The sequence below is a fragment of the Leucoraja erinacea genome, chromosome 3 (genome assembly GCF_028641065.1).
Source record: "Leucoraja erinacea ecotype New England chromosome 3, Leri_hhj_1, whole genome shotgun sequence".
Lineage (NCBI taxonomy): Eukaryota > Metazoa > Chordata > Chondrichthyes > Rajiformes > Rajidae > Leucoraja > Leucoraja erinaceus.
Window position 1 is genome coordinate 35,843,221 of NC_073379.1, and position 19,675 is coordinate 35,862,895.

Consider the following 19,675-nt stretch of genomic DNA (forward strand, 5'->3'; position numbering starts at 1 on the left):
CTTTCTATTTTTTTTTTTTTTCTTTTCTTTGTGCACAACTACTACGGACTGACGCAAAACTGCATTTCGTTTTACTCATACTTGTATTTGTGCAATGACATTAAAGTTGAATTGAATTGAATGAGAGGGATTCTTTATGAATTTGATAAGGTCCCACATAGGAGATAAGTGGGCAAAATTAGGGCACATGGTATTGGGGGTAGAGTGCTGACATGGATAGAAAATTGGTTGGCAGTTTGGAAACAAAGAGTAGGGATTAACGGGTCCCTTTCAGAATGGCAGGCAGTGACTAGTGGGGTACCGCAAGGTTCGGTGCTGGGACCGCAGCTATTTACAATATACATCAATGATTTGGATGAAGGGATTCAAAGTAACATCAGCATATTTGCAGATGACACCAAAGCTGGGTGGCAGTGTAAACTGTGTGGAGGATGCTATGAGAATGCAGGGTAACTTGGACAGGTTGGGGGAGCGGGCAGATGCATGGCAGATGATGTTTAATGTGGATAAATGTGATGTTATCCACTTTGGTATCAAAAATAGGAAGGCAGATTACTATCTAAATTACATCAAGCTTGGAAAAGGGGAAGTACAATGGGATCTGGGGGTCCTTGTTCATCAATCTATGAAAGTAAGCATGCAGGTACAGCAGGCAGTGAAGAAAGCGAAAGGCACGTTGGCCTTTATAACAAGAGGAGTCGAGTATAGGAGCAAAGAGGTCCTTCTGCAGTTGTACAGAGCCCTAGTAAGACCTAGTAAGCTGCAGTACTGTGTGCAGTTTTGGTCCCCTAATTTGGGAAGGACATTCTTGCTATTGAGGGAGTGCAGCGTAGGTTTACAAGGTTAATTCCCGGGATGGTGGGACTGTCATATGCTGAGAGAATGGAGCAGCTGGGCTTGTACACTCTAGAGTTTAGAAGGCTGAGAGGATATCTTATTGAAACATATAAGATTGTTAAGGGTTTGGACACGCTAGAGGCAGGAAACCTGTTCCCGATGTTGGGGGAGTCCAGAACCAGGGGCCACAGTTTAAGAATAAGGGGTAAGCCATTTAGAACGGAAACGAGGATACACTTTTTCTCACATGAGTTGTGAGTCTGTGGAATTCTCTGTCTCAGAGGGTGGTGGAGGCAGGTTCTCTGGATGCTTTCAAAAGCGAGCTAGATAAGGCACTTAAAGATAGCGGAGTCGGGGGATATGGGGAGAAGGCAGGAACTGGGTACTGATTAGGGATGATCAGTCATGATCACATTGAATGGCGGTGCTGGCTCGAACGACCGAATGGCCTACTCCTGCACCTATTGTCTATTGTCCTTTTTTTTCTGAATTCCATGTTATATGGCATTACTCTGATTCTTCCCTTAGATTCTGCACCGTTATTTCATAATGAAAAATCACTCATCCTAGAATAATCTGACTTGCCAAACATATCATCTTTAACCTCTCTCTCCTCTGAAAATTCTTGGTCATGTCACTTCCCACAGTTGCTGTTCCTATTCTTCATATAAACAAAACTAATAGTTTGACAGGATTACCATAGTTCACCAGCAGATGTAATTAAAGTCAATGTCAATATGAATTCAGGGAGCTAGTTTGCAGATTAAAGAGCAGAACCATTAAGGCTGTAATCTCTGAAGTGAGTATAGTAATAGATCAGATACTGTAAGTGTGCGACTAAATGGATGGTCCAGGAGGGAGAGATTTCTGAATCACTGGGACTGTTTCTGGGGAAGGTGGGACTTACACAAACAGACTGTGAGCACCTGGACCAGAAATGGTCCAACATCCTTGCAGAGATATTTGTCAGTGCTGTTGGAAAAGGCCTACCTGCAGTTCATCGCGTGTAATCCATTTGGAGTAGCGTAGCAACAGTACGGGTCATGGGTCGTGAACCGACTGCCATGAAACCTCGCTATTGTCTGAAACTGGCTTGAACCAGTACTTGTGGAATGAAATCAGCAAAGACCACAGAGCACTAGAAGCTTGAACACTTGCAAGTTTCAATAAAATCAAATGAATAAAAGCACCATAAATAATATGAAATTAGGCATGCCATAAAACTACTGAAAATAATAGGATGTAAAACATTATAAACTGGGGCATGTTAATAAATTGGCTTTAACCAGGGTTGGAAGATTGCAACCTTCACGTGGTCCGCCCTGTTTCGACAAATGCAATCAACCCGGCGTGCACAATCAAATAAGATCAAATAGAACAAGTTGTCCTACAACTTTAGGCTGTGCATGCCATATGCAAGAAGAAGTCAAGAATTCCAAATGTCATTAGAAACTGGAATAGTCCCCGAGGATTGGCGTACTGCGCATGTTGTTCCATTGTTTAAAAAGGGTTCTAAGAGTAAACCTAGCAATTATAGACCTGTTAGTTTGACTTCAGTGGTGGGCAAATTAATGGAAAAAATACTTAGAGATAATATATATAAGCATCTAGATAAACAGGGTCTGATTAGGAACAGTCAACATGGATTTGTGCCTGGAAGGTCATGTTTGACTAATCTTCTTGAATTTTTTGAAGAGGTTACTAGGGAAATTGATGAGGGTAAAGCAGTGGATGTTGTCTATATGGACTTTAGTAAGGCCTTTGACAAGGTTCCTCATGGAAGGTTGGTTAAGAAGGTTCAATTGTTGGGTATAAATGCAGGAATAGCAAGATGGATTCAACAGTGGCTGAATGGGAGAAGCCAGAGGGTAATGGTGGATGGCTGTTTATCGAGTTGGAGGCAGGTGACTAGTGGGGTGCCTCAGGGATCTGTGTTGGGTCCTTTGTTGTTTGTCATGTACATCAATGATCTGCATGAAGGTGTGGTAAATTGGATTAGTAAGTATGCAGATGATACCAAGATAGGGGGTGTTGTGGATAATGAAGAGGATTTCCAAAGTCTACAGAGTGATTTAGGCCATTTGGAAAAATGGGCTGAAAGATGGCAGATGGAGTTTAATGCTGATAAATGTGAAGTGCTACACCTTGGCAGGACAAATCAAAATAGGACGTACATGGTAACTGGTAGGGAATTGAAGAATACAGTTGAACAGAGGGATCTGGGTATAACCGTGCATAGTTCCTTGAAGGTGGAATCTCATATAGATAGGGTGGTAAAGAAAGCTTTTGGTATGCTAGCCTTTATAAATCAGAGCATTGAGTATAGAAGCTGGGATGTAATGTTAAAATTGTACAAGGCATTGGTGAGGCCAAATCTGGAGTATGGTGTACAATTTTGGTCGACCAATTATAGGAAGGATGTCAACAAAATAGAGAGAGTACAGAGGAGATTTACTAGAATGTTGCCTGGGTTTCAACAACAAAGTTACAGAGATAGGTTGAATAAGTTAGGTCTTTATTCTCTGGAGCACAGAAGATTAAGGGGGGACTTGATAGAGGTCTTTAAAATGATGAGAGGGATAGACAGAGTTGATGTGGACAAGCTTTTCCCTTTGAGAATAGGGAAGATTCAAACAAGGGCACATGACTTCAGTATTAAGGGACAGAAGTTTAGGGGTAATATGAGGGGGAACTTCTTTACTCAGAGAGTGGTAGCGGTGTGGAATGAGCTTCCAGTGGAAGTGGTGGAGGCAGGTTCATTGGTACCATTTAAAAATAAATTGGATAGGCATATGGATGAGAAGGGAATGGAGGGTTATGGTACGAGTGCAGGCAGTTGGGACTAAGGGGAAAAAAAGTTGTTCGGCACGGACTTGTAGGACCGAGATGGCCTGTTTCCGTTTTGTAATTGTTATATGGTTATATGGTTATAAGAAGCTTTAACCAAAGACATACAGTTGCAAATGGCTTCTTTAACCATAAATATTGCTTTTTATATTTTAGATGCTTGCAAAAAAAATATTCATAGTGATCATTCATGACTGACTGCAGCTTCTTAAAATTGTTCAGGGTTTTGCCAAGCTCTTCATTTCACATTACGAAATAAAATTCACATGTGACAATTTAATGGGCATGAAGTCTTTCCTTGATTGCACATCATATCCTGTTCATCTATTTCAACACCAGAAATTCTCTGATATAGGAATGGTTGATGTTTAATCATTTATACACTAAATACACTTTACTGAGAAAAAGTTTGTTCTCATCAGCATTCTAAAAGGTTGATAAATATGTTTCATTGTAGAAACAAAGAACTGTAAATGCTGGTTAATGCTCAAAAGAACACAAATACTGGAGTAACTCAGCAGGTCAGGCAACACATCTGGAGAACATGGATAGGTGAAGTTTCAGGTCAAGACCATTCTTCAGACTGAGGTGTGTGTGGGGGAGGAAGGGGGGGAGGGGAGGGTGAAAAGAAAAATGCTGGGAATAAGCTGTCTTTGAACCTGGAGATCATGGTTTTCAAGCTCACGATGGTCGTAGCAAAATAAGAGCCTAGCCTGGATGATCTGTGTCTTTGATGATATTGCCTGCCTTTTTGAGTCAGTGCCTCCTGTAGATCCCTTCAATGGTGGGGAATTCAGTACCGATGGTAGACTGTGCAATGTTCATCACTTTTTGCAGCCTTTTGCATCTTTTGTACTTGAGTTTGGCTTGATTGTATTTATGTGTAGTATCATCTGATTTGATGCAAAATCATGCAAAACAAAGGTTTTCACTGGAACTTTGGTACACTTGATAATACAAAACCTAAACCTAAAACTAAACGTAAACCTGTGGTTCTTCAAAGAGATAAGAGCCTTATGTCATTTGATCTGAGTTGTCTCCCATTCTCTTGTCTTATGCACTAGCTCGGTGGCGGCACAGTGGTGCGGCTGTAGAGTTGCTGCCTTACAGCATTTGCAGCGCAGGAGACCCAGATATAATCCCGACTATGGGTGCTGTCTGTACAGAGTTTCTACTTTCTCCCTGCGACCTGCGTGGGTTTTTTCCGGATCTTTCGTTTCATCCCACACTCCAAATACGTACAGATGTGTCGGTAAATTAGCTTGGTAAGTGTAAAAGTTAGCCCTAGTGTGTGTAGGACAGTGTTAATATGCAGGGACTGCTGGTCGCGCGGACCCGGTGAGCCGAAGGGCCTGTTTCTGCACTGTAACTCTAAACTAAACTAAAGCTCAATTGCCATGCTAACTTTTAGGGGCTAGGGTTGTAACAACTTGGAGATCGTGGTATATTGCCTTCTATCATTGGCGTGCGCTGTGCCTGGAAGCCATTGCTTTAAGCACAACCTCCAAAATCTAATGGATATTTTAAATGATTATAAATATATTTTACAAAATTCATGTTCATAAGTGTTAGGAGCAGAATTAGGCCATTCGGCCCATCAAGTCTACTCCGCTATTCAATCATGGCTGATCTATCTATTCCTCCTAACCCCATTCTCTAGCCTTCTCCCCATAACCCCTGACACCCATAATAATCAAGAATCTATCTATCTCTGCCTTCAAAATATCCATTGATTTGACCTCCACAGCCTTCTGTTAAGATTCTGTTAAATCTGTTATTTAGAGTTACGTAAAACACATTAAACTGTTCATAAATTAAAAAAAAATATATATACACAGTGAAATAAAGAAAAGTTGACAAAAAATCTTAGCTAAAGTTACCTCTTAACTGAAGGCACAAACAGTTTTCAAATAAATAGAACAGTGTCCTATTCATCAGATATGGCTGGGTAAGGTCGTGAGACCAGATACAAAGTGTTTCCTGCTTAGCAATTTATAGAACTACTCTGGACTTAATAGTGATTGACTCACTTCTCAAAGACCATTATCAGGGGCTAACGAATCTGTTTTGTTACTCAACTCTGCACAGCATAAGCACAGAGACCCAGAATGGAGTGACCCATGAACTTAATGGGGCCATCAGCTATTCAGCAACATGTTCCAGCCCGATAATGTTACATTGACAGATGGATTTCAAATGGAAAAGAGACATAGCTTGACCATCTCATGGTCGGCATCTGTAAGTGTAATTGTTAATTTGAGATTGTCCTCAGATTTCCAAAGATATCATCACTCACCCGCTACTGGCTTGGCCTATGGGATTTTTTTATGTCATGACATCACTCTGTATTATAAGTCAGCATTATCAAACTATTGTAGAAGCAAGGAACTGCAGATGCTGGTTTATTACACAAAAGAACTTGTAGTGCTGGAGTAACTCAGCAGGTCAGCCTCTTGGTGGATCACTATTATTGCCAACATTTAATCGTCATTATATGAGAGAGTCTAGCAGTTGCTCTCAAATATCACTCTACAAACCAGACTGTACAATGGCACGTAAATCCACACCACTTATTGTACCTCTCTGCCACACCACTCTTTTGAGTGATAGCAAGAGTCATCACTGGAACGGGAAAGCATATCACAAAAAACGGCGGCACAGAGTTAGAGTTGCTGCCTTACAGTTAGAGTTGCTGCCTTACAGAGGCCCGGGTTCGATCCTGACTATGGGTGCTGTCTGTACGGAGTTTGTACATTCTCCCCATGACCGCGTGGGTTTTCACTAGGTGCTCCCGTTTCCTCTCACACTCTAAAGATGTACAGGTTTGTAGGTTAATTGGCTTTTGTAAAGATTGTAAATTGTCACTTGTATGTGTAGGATAGTGTTAATATATAGGGATTGCAGTTTGGTGAGGACTTGGTAAGCCAAAGGGGCTGTTGCCGTGCTGTTTCTCTAAATTAAACTAAACTAAACTAAAGAAAAATGTCTTGATCGTGTAGACTAAGAAGACAGGCTGCATCCACCTACATGGACAATCGTATTGCACAGAAACCCAACGCCTTTGCCCAGTTGACTTTGCTAATGCAAGAGTAAGGAATTAAAAAGGGGAATCGCCCAGCTGCTGGGTCGGGAATAGCAAAGCTCCAGAGGTCTGAAAGGTAAGACAATGGTGCCAGGTGCCTCCCCTTTGTGGCATGCACCCTCCATTCTAATCTTCTCCCTGGGATAGACAGTTTCAGAGACGGTGCTCTGTGAGAACAGGTGCGTTGAAGCATTGGAGGTCAGCATTCGGCAGGACCAACTGAAGTGCATTCCTTTGGGGGGGGGAAATAAAACTGTAAATACTGGATATTTTTTGCTCGTGTTCTCTTCGATGGTGGCAGTCAATGGCATTGTCTTCTGCTCATCAACTGACTCCAGGAGCTCCTCTGGTGAACGCTGTTTGCCGCAGGGCCTCAAGTGCATTGTGAATAGGGCTGACGATGTTGTCAGTGTTTGCAAAATGCATGAGTAGCAGTGTTGATTAATGCAGTACTTTGTAAACTGTGAATATGTAATAAAACTCCTTGTTCAGGAAAAAAAAACAGCAGCTCCTCTTGGGGTTCCCCTCTTATGAGAAAAGTTTTAAAAGAAAAGAAATACAGTTCTGTTGAAGTGTTATTGGCCTGAAACATTTACTTTTTTTTTTCTTTCCACAGATACTGCCTAACCTGCTGAGTATCCTCAGCATTTTCTGTTTTTATTTTGGAAGGAATATGATTCAGGTGACCTTTCCACAATGCAGACTTCCAAATATTATACTTCATCATCAAATATTTCTCCTGGTTTTAATGTTCCCTCAGAACTCCAGGGACCAGGCTTTGTTTCTATTCTTGGGAGATGTCTGTGCAAAGTTTGCAGTTTTGCTCAGCGACCACATGGGCTTTCTCTGAGAGCTCTGGTTTCCTCCCACACCCCAAAGGCATTCAGGTAGGTTAGTTGGATAATAAAAAATAATTCTTAATGCAGATTAAGTGCAAATAGAATCAAAGGGGTGTGCGCGTGTGTGTGTCAGTGGGTTTTGGGGAGAAGGCAGGAGAATGGTGTTGAGAGGAAGAGATAGATCAGCCATGATTGAATGGTGAAGTAGGCTTGATAGGCTGAATCCCCTAATTCTGCTCCTATCATTTACGAACTTGTGAATAGGACTAGTAGTATTGCTCCTCTGGAATCCAGCATGATTGGTCAACAAAAAGAAAGAAAGCCTCCTGTACCCAGGTTATACTAAATTGTGATTAATTTGTATCTGGCAGTTCCCAGATATACTTCACTTCTGAAGTTAGTTCAACCCTCTCTCCTCGTCTAGAGTCAACCTGCTTTGGTGCCTGTTCCTGGTGAGATTGGCCTGGAATGGAGCACATCTGTGAGAAAGCATGTAACATTGTGTTAGCCAACTAGCCTACCAACATACCTTCTTGGAGGACTATGTGGAATAGCCATGGAATGAGTTAGATTGTGGATATGGGGGTAATAATGTAATGTTGGACAAGGTAAAGCAGCGAGTCGGTTTGAATGAGCTGCTGTAATAGAACAAAGTGCAGCGTTTGACTGTTAGCATGCTGTAGCCTGTCTCTGCTAGTTAGCAGAACACTATCACTTGGTATGACTGTCAGTCACAGAGACAGAGAGTAAGTGGCAGCAACAGGAAAGGTAAGAGTGAGAAAAAGGCAGGAGAGAAGAAGTGAAGCAGGGAAATGGAGGGAGGGGAAGGGCAAAAGGAAAAGGGAGAGAGGAGGGAGATGTTGGAAGGGAAAGAAGTGTATAGGAAGGAACTGCAGATATGTAGAAAAGAACTGCAGATACTGGTTTAAATCGAAGGTAGACACAAAATGCTGGTGTAACTCAGCGGGGCAAGCAGCATCTCTGGAGAGAAGGAACTGCAAATGCTGGTTTACACCAAAGATAGAAACAAAATGGTGGAGTAACTCAACGGGACAGGCAGCAAGCATCTCTGGAGAGAAGGAATGGGCGATGTTTCGGGTTGACACCCTTCTTAGATCACCCATTCCTTCTCTCCAGAGATGCTGCCTGTCCTGCTGAGTTACTCCAGCATTTTGTGTCTATCTTTGGGCTGGGAAAGAGGTGCACAGACTATTGGGAGAAAAGAGGTGCAATGTTTTTGACATTAGGAGAGTGAGCGAATTATAACGGACAATGTTAGCAGTGTGCATAAGAAGCTGAAGGCAAGAGCAGAGGATGCACTGAAGAATTTTATGAGGGCGCATCTTGCCAAACTTTGTGAGGTTATGGTACTTGTTCGCCCATTGCTCAGGAGTGCAGACATTACCGCTTCTTATAGTGACCTCCCCAACAACCATGCCATTACTGACTATAGGATGCTCCCTTCACACAACACATCCCTCCTTCAGATAATGTGGTCAACTGGCCTCTTGAGATTCCTGTCTGCACAGCATCCTTTCTCTTCAGAATCGTGTCTGCAAAAGAAGCAGCACTGCTCAGTAGCTGGAAGAGACGTGTTTAATAAAAACGTATAAATTACTCTAGACACTTTCCAGCACTCAAAATTATGAAAACTAAAAAAAATAGACCATTTACTGCCAATTTCCTTTTTATTTAAGGTCAGAGACATCGGACAAATGCAATCATTTGGAGAAAAATTTAGGAGCCAGAAATGAAGTGCAACTGACTACTTAGCTCAGTATGTACAGTATGTAGTTCACTCTGTTAAATTCAAAGGTAAAGCAAAGAGAAAAGCAACCTGCAAAGTGCTATTGGAAGGTAGGTCTCTATGATGAGCCGTTGGATTTGGATCAGCCCAACTACAAGTGGCTTGTCCCATCCCATCTCTCAATTTTTAATCAGACTCCAAAAGGAAGGATAGATATTCTCTCCTAAAGTATTGCATTTGAATAGATCAGCTATAGGGACAGCTACACAGCATGGAAACAAACCATTTGGCCCAACTTGTCCGTGCTCGACCAATTTGGCAAGGCCCTTATCACTCTAGACCTATCCCATCCAAACATGCCCATTATAGAGAGAACTGAAGTTGCCGTCAATAGACAATAGGTGCAGGAGTAGGCCATTTGGCACTTCGAGTCAGCACCACCATTCAATGTGATCATCCCCAATCAGTACCCCGTTCCTGCCTTTTCCCCATATCCCCTGACTCCGCTATCTTTAAGAGCCCTATCCAGCTCTCTATAGCATCCAGAGAACCTGCCTCCACCGCCCTCCGAGGCAGAGAATTCCAGACTCACAACTCTCTGTAATAAAATGTGTTTCCTTGTCTCCTTTCTAAATGGCTTACCCCTTATTCTTAAACTGTGGCCCCTGGTTCTTGTCACCCCCAACATCAGGAACATGTTTCCTGCCTCCAGCATGTCCAAACCCTTAACAACCTTATATGTTTCAATAAGATTCCCTCTCATCCTTCTAAACTCCAGAGTGTTCAAGCCCAGCTGCTTCATTCTTTCAGCATATGACAGTCCCGCCATCCAGGGAATTAACCTTGTAAACCTACGCTACACTCCATCAATAGCAAGAATATCCTTCCTCAAATTAGGGGACCAAAACTGCACACAATACCCCTGGTGTGGTCTCACTAGGGCTCTGTACAACTGCAGAAGGACCTCTTTGCTCTTATACTCAACTCCTCTTGTTATAAAGGCCAACATGCCATTTGCTTTCTTCACTGCCTGCTGTACCTGCATGCTTACTTTCATAGACTGATGAACAAGGACCCCCAGATGCCGCTGTACTTTCCCCCTTCCCAACTTGACGCCATTTAGATAATAATCTGCCTTCCTGTTTTTGCTACCAAAGTGGATAACCTCACATTTCTCCACATTAAACGTCATCTGCCATGCATCCGCCCACTCCCCCAACCTGTCCAAGTCGCCCTACTTTCACATAGCATCCTCCTCACTGTTCACACTGCCACCCAGCTTTGTGTCATCTGCAAATTTGCTAATGTTACTTAGAATCCCTTCATCCAAATCATTGATGTATATTGTAAATAGCTGCGGTCCCAGCACCGAGCCTTGCTGTACCCCACTAGTCACTGCTTGCCAATCAATCATTCTTTATGATGGAATTGATAAATAAGAAAGTAGGAAAGCAAATGAGAGATCAGATAAATGGCAGCAGTAACAGGCAAGATCAGCCATTTATGTTCTGTCATAGTTCAAGGTATCGTTGGCCTGTTGGAGATGGAATGTTAATATCAATGTGACCTCAGTGCGGTCAGCAGATAGCAACAGATTTCACAATAACTTTAACAACTAAGTTTTGTTGCATCACCAATATATATAATTCCTTTAATAGAATAAATAGAAAAATTATATTTAGAAGAATTTATTTATATTTAGAATTGTCTAATTTCAGCAGGACTACAAAGGGAGCACAAATTTGTTTTAAAGCTAGAAAGAGTAACAAGGGTTCAAAAGATATAGTCTGCATCTGGGAATGTATATACTGAGCGTAAGTTGTGTGCGGGATGGATACATAAAGGAATATCAAACTTTCATGTGGGCTTTGGGTCATGACCTAAAAAAATTGGGTGAGTTTACTATTCTTCCATTTCAAATTGTTTTTCCAGTCTGGCTGGGCTTTGAAATATTCCATCCAGAAGTCTTTGATGGCCTCTCTGTTCTGATATGTTCACCTCGTTTCTTAGCTTTTGGCGGAGTGGAGCCTGAGGTGTTTGGACCATGAAGTTTGGACTATATTAATGAACCTCCTGTGTTCTCTCCAACCAACATCTGTTTTTATAGTTCTTCACTTTTCTGCTGGGTCTCTGCTTTCAGATACTTGTATAGCTGTTTATTTCCCCTTGTGGAAAGATGTAGCATCCAATCTATAGAAAACGTATTTTTGATGTTGGCTAGCTCCTTTTCTCTCCTGGTCATTCTAATAAAAAACAATTCTGGCTCTGTTGGTCAAGAGACCAAGAGACTCTTCCCAAATGCCAATTATGATGAACTTTCATGCCCATAACAGAACTAATCTAGTGAAAACGTTTGTGTAGGAAAGAACTGCAGATGCTGGTTCAAATCGAAGGTAGACACAAAATGCTGGAGTAATGCAGTGTGACAGGCAGCATCTCTGAAGAGAAGCAATGGGTGACGTTTCGGGTCGAGACCCTTCTTCAGCCATATGTTGTCATATTTTGGTGCCATTTACAAAAAGTCAAAAGTCCAGTCCACACGCTCCTCCATCGCCCTTGACCGGCTTGGCCTGTGAACCAACGACTATCCCCTTGCCCGACTGATTCTGTGTCCCAGGGATGCCACCTGCAGTCGACCTTGAAAGTGGCGGAGTCAATACCCCAGCCCCTCTCTTACTGGCCCACTCCTCACATCAGTGATTGTCAGCAACTCACTTGCTCCTCGACTCTCCGGTCTACAGGGCTGAGCTTTCAGCTTCTGGGTTTCCCCCATGCTCCAAGGCTCCACGGCACATAGCGAGAACCTTCTGCTCCCGAGCGGTGCATCCTGGGAGCTGCGTAAAAAGAAATGGTAAAGAATACCATCTTTCTAGTTCTTCAGACTGCCCTATCAAATCTTAAATCCCCATGGATCTCCAGGGTTTTCTTTATCATATAGTACATCATCGTATTTGATTAGTTCAAACCTTTTGTAGGCCTCAGTATTTGCTCTGCGCATTTCAGAGAATTTTGTCATTTTAAATTGGGACATTTGATAATGTGCTTTGCCTAAAGCATTATTTTGTGGTTTACTTCATCCTTACTTACACTTATTCCTGCTACTTTATTACTTAATGCATTGGGATCACAATATTATGAGCCTTCATATTATTTATCCCAGTTTGGCCCATCAGGAAACTACACTCTCACTCACAGAATAAATAATTTCATGTTATCTCACAAAGGACATAGATCCCACTTACAACTTTCCTGTGCAGGATTTATCATACGCATGTACAGCAAATATTATATCTGCAACGGTTAGCAATTTAGGTACGTTGCAAGGGGTAACTTGAACAAAGGGTGGAGACTAAAAGAACTGTAGATGCTGGAATATTTAGTAAAGCACAGAGTGCTTCAGCATGTTCACTCGGCATGTTCAGCAGCATCTGTGGAGATGACAACTCGAATCAAGATCCTTCTCCTCACTGAAGATGGGTCCCAAGTCAAAACGTTGCCTGTCCATTCCCTCCACAGATGCCGGGCAAGCTGAGTTCCTCCGTCATTTTGTTTTGATAAACAAATAGTAAATTGGTTTAAACATCAAGCCTATTTTGGAGTTTTTCTGATGTGTCTTTATGCTTGGATTAATGGTTCAATGTTGCAAAAAATGTTCACATTAAGATAAAAATGATTCTATTTATTCTATTGAAGTAGTGTAAGGACTAGTAATGAACAGTAATGATTAGTTAACCCCAAAATAACGATAATTTCAAAGACTGTGACAAAATCATGCTTAAAACTTGCAAAATATGAAAGTCAAGGCATTGTTGTGATATGTGAATCAAACAGGTAGGTTAGGAGAGAACAAGTGCACTAAATGTACCAGCAACATACATAATAAAGTCTGGTTCATGAAACTCGAAGCATCCGGACATAAATTAAGAGACGGTGAGAAGAAGCAAAGATTGAAACATCAACAAGATCACATCATTGAGAGTAGTGACACTTACATCAGAACTTGAGTCAAGGCATCATTCAAGAAGATGCTCAATCATTGAGAGAGTAAACCAGGGTGATAAACAATGGCTGAATCTGCAAAAGAAGAAATGAATGGACTATAAATAAAACATAATTGTGAGAGTGGGTGAGGAGAGGGCATGGGGAGAGAGAGGAAGAGTGAGAGGACATGGGAGAGGGTGCAGGAGAAAGTGGGGTGAGGGCACAGGAGAGAGAGAGGGGGAAGACAATTTGCACATAAGGTATAGCATAAAGGCAAGAAAATATGCCACTCTCAATCCACGGGCAATCCTCTTAGATTTGTCAAGAACCGTGGGGTGGCTGTCTGTGCACCAGTCTCCCCACGTTAAACAAAGTCACGCACAAGTGTCCTCCATATAGGGAATAGCACCCCGGAGACACCCATCTAAGAAGAATGGGCATTTGGCATGTATGAGTCTTCAGGCCATCACTCTTCCCATTCTATGAGGAACTGTGACAGTTAGTGATAGCAATTGTATCACTGCAGACAAAGCATTATCCTCAAAGCTCAACTATTTTACTGCATTAATTGCTCCCTGTTATTTCTAACTAGGTTTATATATTTTCATCTCAATGCTCTGAAAGTATTTCACCATATTCATTAGTTGTATTGTGTAGGCAGTTAGGCAATTTTACGCCATTAGATTGTGTGGTCCACAATATTGTTGATGAAACAGTATTATTCCACACCATCGTTGAAATTCCATGACACATTCTTATGCTTTGTATGGTTCTAAACGTATCTTCTTGGCTGGATGCTTGCAGCTTGTTTATGAAGGTCCACTAATTACATTTTTTGTTCCCCTTCAAATCAATCTGTCAATTCCTACTTCTGCTTTTTGATCAAAGTATCTGGCTTTTATACGAGTCTCTGCCTTTAACTCAGAGGGTGTTTCTTGTTCCGTGGGAGATATCTCCCCTGTTATTCATTGACATTAATGGTGATATTCACCCCATTTTTCCTCCTGTCCATCCAGTCCTTTTCTGAGTTTTTTTTAATTATTCTGAGTTTACATTATTCTGAGTTCTATTCACATGTGCTTCAATGTACGAGGAACCTAGATTATGATTCACATGCCACTTTCTTGCAATACACAGCAACTTCAAGGTTGCTTGTGTTATCGTGAGCAAGAAACAATAATTTAGGAACATCTGTGCAGGTAAATGGTTAAAGGTTCTTTAAATCATTAAAGGTTGCAACTGCTTCAGACCGTTACAAGATATCAACTGGTCAAGGAGTCAGGTCAATGATGGAGGAAGGACACTCAAACAATATCAATATCAATACCTCAAGCTGTCAACTTTATTGGTATATGCACAAGTCCAGTGAGGTACAGGTACAAAGCAAATCTTGTTTGCACCTGCATAAAAAGGTACATATATTTAGACATCATACAAAAAACATAAATTACACATACATTCTACAAGACTGTAAAAAATCTGCAAAAATACAAAAAAAATATGAGTACAGAAATGTACAATTAGGAAACAAGTCCTTGGTAGTGCAAGGTATGGCCAACATTATTCCATTGCCAAGGTAGGATTGGGGTAAAGCGGGTTAGTTCAAGAAGCTGATAGCTGTAACAAAATAACTGTTCCTAAACCTTCTGGTGAGGGACTTCAGGCTTATGTACCTCTTGCCTGGCGGTGGTATCTCCTATAGGACAACGATTACAACTAAATAAATAGTGCTTATCTAATATGATGGTTGTTTCTACAACCCAGATTGCTTACACAATAAGAAAGATGTCTAAATGTTGCTTTAGCTACAAAATGTATGAATGCAAATGGCCCTGCCTTCACTTGAAGTATTCCATTTGGTAATGCAGGCATTTAGGTATAGCGACATACACTAATTACACACATGTCCTTCTGACCATAAACTATATGAGTGGCACTTCATCACAAGATTCAACATTGTATTTGAGTGCTGGAATCGATTTAGTATTGCATTTTTTGAGACAGAAAAGGTTCTTAAATGCAATCCAATCAAAATAGAATATGTTTGTTAATTATTTATTGCAATGTAGACCAGCTACTAGTCCCCTAGCATAATGTTTAATCATGAAAGGTTGCAACTGATTTTTGGAAACAAATTTAAAAATATTTTATAGTCATTCAAGAAAATCCTTGAGTCAAAATAAAAGATGTTAGTGCCATTCATTTCAATGTAATTTATTTCTTAGAGCAGAAAGTGTTCAGAACCTATTGAGTCATAACAGTGTGGAAACGGTATTGTCTTTAATCTGTTAAACTGTTACTTTTCCTTTCGAATAACTTTTTGAACCTGACACAGATTGTACATTTATTTACAAGAATATCAGTTAGACCAACAAAATATTATGAGCAATGTCCTTTTGGAAAATGAACCATGTTATTAAAGAAAACACCATCAACTATATGAATGACACTTCATCACCCCCTCGATTGTCCTAAGCTATTTTTCAAAAAGTCTTTTCAAAATTTACAACTACTCATTTTAAAACCACTCATGTGGGAATTTTATACCTAGTGCAAGTGCACACATCCATGCACACCTGTGCATGTAAACAGAAGCACGGTGGCACACATTGTTTTTTCTTTCTCTGTCTGTCACTTACTGTAAGATAATATGAGATAGTATAGAATCTCCTAATTCAAGTTCAAGAGTACTACCACTGAATCATAATTGATACCATAAAAAGACACAAAATGCACAAAAGACACAAAAGACAGGGATAAAGGAGGGATAGGTGTAAAAATGTGTTCGGGTTGGGACACTTCTTCAGTACCTAAAACTGGGAATTCAATGTTGTTTGCCATGGGTTTAAGCTACCCAAGCAGAATACGAGGGCTATTCCTCGGGGTGTGGGGAGGGTGGAGGGGGAAGACTGGAGGAGAGATGGGACGAAGCCTGGCAAGTGATAAGTGGATACATGGTGTGAGGAGTCAAATAACAGACATGACGTGGCCGGGGGGGGGGGGTGCAGGGCTTGTCAGCAATTGCTCCAGACCCCCACGTCCATCACATCACTGGCCGGTGGAGACGGGAGCGTGGGGGTCATTTTCCCACACAAGTCATAGGTGACTGGGCACTCTGAACCCGAGCACCAAGTTGTAAGCGGCGGAAGGAGCGCATCCCTTGGGACACCCCCCACTCTCCCACTGCCATGGCTGCCCTCCGTCTCGTCTCCCCTGTGCAGCCACACTTTGATGGGCTGTGTGTCGGCAATGCCGGGTGCAGCAGAGGTGAAAGATCAAGATCAGCACCTACCAACAATGAAGGCACTATGAAACCAGCTGCCGCAAGCCCTTCAAACAGGACAGGGTCGGCATTAAAATTCAAAAAAAGTTGTTGATTTTTTTTTTTTTTATCATGTTGCATGTATTTTAGTCAATACTTCTTACAATTCAGGAGCGCACCTGGTTAATGCCCTCCGGGGGGATGGGTATGCGGGGCAGCAGAAGTGGCGATGGCACTATGAAACCACCCAAGGGACATCGGCATTAAAATTCAAAAAAAGTTGGGGGGGGGGTAGGGTATGGCGATGATGCACCCTGATGGGGGGGGGGGGATATGCCGCCGGGGGCGATGCCGCCGCCCAGCAGCGGAGCGCCGCACTCACCCACTGTGCAAACTCTTCACCGACTTGATCTGCCGCCGCCGCAGTTGACAGCGGGAATATCCAGCTCATTGCTGGAGTTGTTTCGGGTGTGACCCTGGCTCAGCATCCAACGCATTAATCCAGACCGCGGGCCATCTGGGGGTCCGACTGCCGGCAGCAATCAGTCGACCATCGCCATCATCCGACCGACACACAGCCCGTCACAGTGCGGCTGCACGGGGGAGATGAGGCGGAGGGCGGCCATGGCCATGGGAGAGTGGGGGCTGTCCAGAAGGATGAGCTCCTTCGGCCGCTTACAACTTGGTGCTCCGGTTCAGAGTGCCCAATCACCTATGGCTTGTGTGGGAAAATGACCCCACCCTCCTGTCTCCATCGGCAAGTGATGTGATGGATGCGGGGGGCTGGACCAATCACTGCCAAGTCCTGCCCCAACCCCCGCTGGTGATGTCATGTCCATTATCTGACTTTTCGGCAGAGCGGCCATTCGGTTAAATGGCTTGTTAGCGGCGCAGCCTACCAGTGAGTTGGCGTTTCGGTAGAGCGGCCTTTTGGTGAGTTTTCATCCCATCCTTTCAGTTAGTTGGCTTTTAGGCATCCCGCCCTTTCCGTTAGTTTGCTTTTAGGCATCCCACTCTTGCGGTTAGTTGGCGTTTCGGTCTTTGTACGCTTTCGGTTATTTGGCGTTTCGGCTTTGTTTCTGTTCTGTTATTTGGCTTCCGTTTCTTTGCTTCCGCTTCTCGCCCTTCAACGCCACATCCACACACGTGATCATAGATTATAGAAAAATAGGTGCAGATGTAGGCCATTTGGCAGTTCGAGCCAATACCACTATTCAATATGATCATGGCGAACATCTAAAATCAGTACCTCGTTTCCGCTTCTTCCCCAATATCCCTTGATTCTTTTTGTCCCATGAGCTAAATCTAACTCTCTCTCGAAGGTTTGGGATCAGTCTACATTTGGAACAAGGACTATTCAACGTAACCAACAAAAAGACAAACACAGCCAAGCCCATATAAATGCCCATGGCTACACCCTTAACTTAAAGAAAGTGAAGGGGAATCAAAAGAGAAGTTGTTGAACATGAAGACAAGTTCTACCACGCAGAGGAGAGTTAGTAGAGGAAAATTGGTCTTTGTTGAAGGAAGAACCGGAGGGCTTTAAGATCCCCAGGTGCAAGACGGAGTTGTAAAGGGATTGGATGTCCATTGTAAAGATGAGGACATGGGGGTCCTAGAAATTGAACGTTATTTAAGTTGAAGATAGAATCGAAAGAGTTGGAGGAATTGAGTGAAATCCAGGTTAGTCGGGAAGTGGTGTTGGGTAAATTGAATGGATTAAAGGCCGATAAATCCCCAGGGCCAGATAGGCTGCATCCCAGAGTACTTAAGGAAGTAGCTCCAGAAATAGTGGATGCATTAGTAATAATCTTTCAAAACTCCTTAGATTCTGGAGTAGTTCCAGAGGATTGGTGGGTAGCAAACGTAACCCCACTTTTTAAGAAGGGAGGGAGAGAGAAAACGGGGAATTATAGACCAGTTAGACTAACATCAGTAGTGGGGAAACTGCTAGAGTCAGTTATTAAAGATGGGATAGCAGCACATTTGGAAAGTGGTGAAATCATTGGACAAAGTCAGCATGGATTTACGAAAGGTAAATCATGTCTGACGAATCTTATATAATTTTCCGAGGATGTAACTAGTAGCGTGGATAGGGGAGAACCAGTGGATGTGGTGTATCTGGACATCCAGAAGGCTTTCGACAAGGTCCCACATAAGAGATTAGTATACAAACTTAAAGCACATGGCATTGGGGGTTCAGTATTGATGTGGATAGAGAACTGGCTGGCAAACAGGAAGCAAAGAGTAGGAGTAAACGGGTCCTTTTCACAATGGCAGGCAGTGACTAGTGGGGTACCGCAAGGCTCAGTGCTGGGACCCCAGCTATTTACAATATATATTAATGATCTGGATGAGGGAATTGAAGGCAATATCTCCAAGTTTGCGGATGACACTAAGCTGGGGGGCAGTGTTAGCTGTGAGGAGGATGCTAGGAGACTGCAAGGTGACTTGGATAGGCTGGGTGAGTGGGCAAATGTTTGGCAGATGCAGTATAATGTGGATAAATGTGAGGTTATCCATTTTGGTGGCAAAAACAGGAAAGCAGACTATTATCTAAATGGTGGCCGATTAGGAAAAGGGGAGATGCAGCGAGACCTGGGTGTCATGGTACACCAGTCATTGAAAGTAGGCATGTAGGTGCAGCAGGCAGTGAAGAAAGCGATTGGTATGTTAGCTTTCATAGCAAAAGGATTTGAGTATAGGAGCAGTGAGGTTCTACTGCAGTTGTACAGGGTCTTGGTGAGACCACACCTGGAGTATTGCGTACAGTTTTGATCTCCAAATCTGAGGAAGGACATTATTGCCATAGAGGGAGTGCAGAGAAGGTTCACCAGACTGATTCCTGGGATGTCAGGACTGTCTTATGAAGAAAGACTGGATATAATTTTTTTATACTCTCTAGAATTTAGGAGATTGAGAGGGGATCTTATAGAAACTTACAAAAATCTTAAGGGGTTGGACAGGCTAGATGCAGGAAAATTGTTCCCGATGTTGGGGAACTCCAGGACAAGGGGCCACAACTTAAGGATAAGGGGGAAATCCTTTAAAACCGAGATGAGAAGAACTTTTTTCACACA